General features: G+C 37.8%; 1 non-coding gene across 1 annotated transcript; it reads left to right on the plus strand.

Annotated features, from left to right (window-relative positions):
• Window positions 1–2,110: 2,110 nt before the first annotated feature.
• Window positions 2,111–2,218, plus strand: LOC130943214 (small nucleolar RNA R71). Its single transcript, XR_009071742.1, has one exon. It is a non-coding gene; the product is annotated as a small nucleolar RNA R71 (small nucleolar RNA).
• The last annotated feature ends 1,097 nt before the right edge of the window (window positions 2,219–3,315 follow it).

The following is a 3,315-nucleotide window of genomic DNA, read 5'->3' on the forward strand; positions in this document are numbered from 1 at the left end:
ACCAGGATGATGCCCCTTTCTGGTGTTTAACACCAGTCTGTCTACCAATTCTGGCGTTTAACACCCAGAATACTGCCAGACTGGGCATTGAACGCCCATTCTGCTATCCTTACTAGCGTTTAGCGCCAGTCAGACACCCTTTTCTGGCATTAAACACCAGTCTGTCTGCCAATTCTGGCGTTTAACGCCCAGAATGCTGCCAGACTGGGTGTTAAATGCCCATTCTGCTATCCGTACTAGCGTTGAAACGCCAGTAAGCCTGTCCTCCAGGGTGTGTTATTTTTGATACTGTTTTTGATTCCGCTTTAATTCCAGGGTGTGCTGTTTTTGATCATCAACCTAAAGAAAATATAAACTAATAATGGAAAATGAAATGAAAAAGTAATTAACATAGATAAATAAGATTGGGTTGCCTCCCAATAAGCGCTTCTTTAATGTCAATAGCTTGACAGTAAGCTCTTACAGAGCTTCACAGATACTCAAAGCATGATTGTGGCCTCCCAACACCAAACTTAGAGTTTGAATGTGGGGGTTCTACTTGACTCTGTATGAAGAGAATTGGATGAAGCTTTTCATGCTTCTTCTCCATGTTTACAGAAGAAGATCCTTGAGCCTTAAACATAAGGTAGTCCTCATTCAATTGAAGGACTAACTCTCCTCTGTCCACATCAATCACAACCCTTGCTGTGGCTAGGAAGGGTCTTCCAAGGATGATGGATTCATCCTCATCCTTCCCAGTGTCTAGGTTTATGAAGTCAGCATGGATGTAAAGGCCTTCAACCTTCACTAAGACATTCTCTACAAGTCCATAAGCCTGTTTCATTGATTTGTCTGCCATCTCTAGTGAGATTCTTGTAGCTTGTACCTAACAGATCCTTAGTTTCTCCATTACAGAAAGTGGCATGAGGTTTACACCTGACCCCAGGTCACACAGAGCCTTCTCAAATGTCATAGTGCCTATGGTACAAGGTATTAAGAACCTTCCGGGATTCGGTTTCTTCTGAGGTAATTTCTGCTGAACCAAGGCATTCAGTTCATTGATGAACAATGGAGGTTCATCCTCCCAAGTCTCATTACCAATTAACTTGGCATTCAGCTTCATGATTACTCCTAGATACCGAGCAACTTGCTCTTCAATAATATCTTCATCCTCTTTAGAGGAAGAATACTCATTAGAGCTCATGAATAGCAACAGTAAGTTTAGTGGAATCTCTATGATCTCTATATGAGCCTCAGATTCTTTTGGTTCTTGATTAGGGAACTACTTAGTGGTCAGTGGACGTCCATTGAGGTCTTTCTCACTGAAAATCACTGCATCTTCCTCCTCTATAGGTTTGGCCACTTTTGATATATTGATGGCCTTGTATTCTCTCTTTGGATTCTCTTTTGTATTGCTTGGGAGAGTAATATGAGGGATTTCAGTAACTCTTTTACTCAGCTGACCCATTTGTGTCTCCAAATTTCTAATGGAGGACCTTGTTTCAGTCATGAAACTGAGAGTGGTCTTAGATAGATCAGAGATTATGGTTGCTAAGCCAGAGAAGCTCTACTTATAATTCTCTGTCTATTGCTGAGAAGATGATGGAAAAGGCTTGCTATTGCCAAACCTATTTCTCCCACCATTATTATTATTGAAGCCTTGTTGAGGCTTCTGTTGATCTTTCCATGAGAAATTTGGATGATTTCTCCATGAAGGATTATAGGTGTTTCCATAGGATTCTCCCATGTAATTTACCTCTTCCATTGTAGGATTCTCAGGGTTATAAGCTTCTCCTTCAGAGGAGGCTTCTTTAGTACTGCCGGATGCAGCTTGCAATCCAGTCAGATTTTGAGAAATTATATTAACTTGCTGAGTCAATATTTTGTTCTGAGCCAATATGGCATTAAGAGTATCAATCTCAAGAACTCATTTCTTCTGAGTTATCCCATTATTCATAGAATTTCTTTCAGAAGTGTACATGAACTGGTTGTTTGCAACCATCTCAATGAGTTCCTGGGCTTCTGCAGGGGTTTTCTTCAGATGAAGAGATCCACCAGCAGAGTGGTCCAATGACATCTTGGAAAATTCAAACAGACAATCATAGAATATACCTAAGATGCTCCATTCTGAAAGCATGTCAGAAGGACACATTCTGATCAATTGCTTGTATCTTTCCCAAGCTTCATAGAGGGATTCACCTTCCTTCTGTCTGAAGGTTTGGACTTCCACTCTAAGCTTGCTCGTCTTTTGAGGTAGAAAGAATTTGGCCAAGAAAGCATTGACCAACTTTTTCAAAGAGTTCAGGCTTTCTCTAGGTTGTGAGTCCAACTATATCCTAGCTCTGTCTCTTACAGCAAAGGGGAAAAGCATAAGTCTGTAGATCTCGAGATCAACCCCATTGGTCTTAACAGTGTCATAGATTTGCAAGAATTCAACTAAGAACTGATGAGGATCTTTCAATAAAAGTCGATGAAACTTACAATTCTGCTGCATTAGAGAAACAAATTGACACTTAAGCTCAAAGTTGTTTGCTCCAATTACAGGAATTGAGATGCTTCTTCCATAGAAGTTGGAAGTTGTGCAGTAAAGTCACCAAGCATCTTCCTTGCATCTCCACCATTGTTCTCAGTTCGGCTGCCATGTCTGCCTCTTTTTCAAAATTTGCTGTAAGGTCCTCTCCGGAATGTTGTGCTTTAGCTTCTCTTAGCTTCCTCTTCAGAGTCCTTTCAGGTTCAGGATCAACTTCAATAAGAATGTCTTTATCCCTGTTCCTGCTCATATGAAAAAGAAGAGAACAAAGAGAGTATTGGAATTCTCTATGTCACAATATAGAGATTCCTTTATGTGTCAGAGGAAAAGAAGAATAGAAGAATGAGGTAGAGAGAGAATAAGAAAAATTCGAACACAGAGAGAGGGAGAGGGTTCGAATTATTAGATGAGTTGAAGAGAAATGTTAGTAAATAAATAAAATAAATAGAAAGAGATGAGAGAGAGAATATTCGAATTTTAAGAAGAGGGAAAAGAAAAATATTTTTATTTTTATTTTATTAATTAAATTAGTTTCAAAAATTTGAAAAAGAAATACAAGAAAATTAAAAACTAAAACAATTAGTTAAGTGGTTAGTGATTTTCGAAAATTAGAAGTGGAAAAGTAGTTAGGTGGTTTTGAAAAAGATAAGAAATAGTAAACTTTTTAAAATTAAAACAAACAAGTCAAGTAGTTAGTTGAAAAAGATTTGAAAATAAATTTTGAAAAGATAAGAAGTTAGAAAAATATTTTGAAATTAAAATTTTAAAAAGATATGATTGAAATTTATTTTGAAAAAGAATTGAAA

The sequence above is a fragment of the Arachis stenosperma genome, chromosome 7, assembly GCF_014773155.1.
Source record: "Arachis stenosperma cultivar V10309 chromosome 7, arast.V10309.gnm1.PFL2, whole genome shotgun sequence".
Classification (NCBI taxonomy): Eukaryota; Viridiplantae; Streptophyta; class Magnoliopsida; order Fabales; family Fabaceae; genus Arachis; species Arachis stenosperma.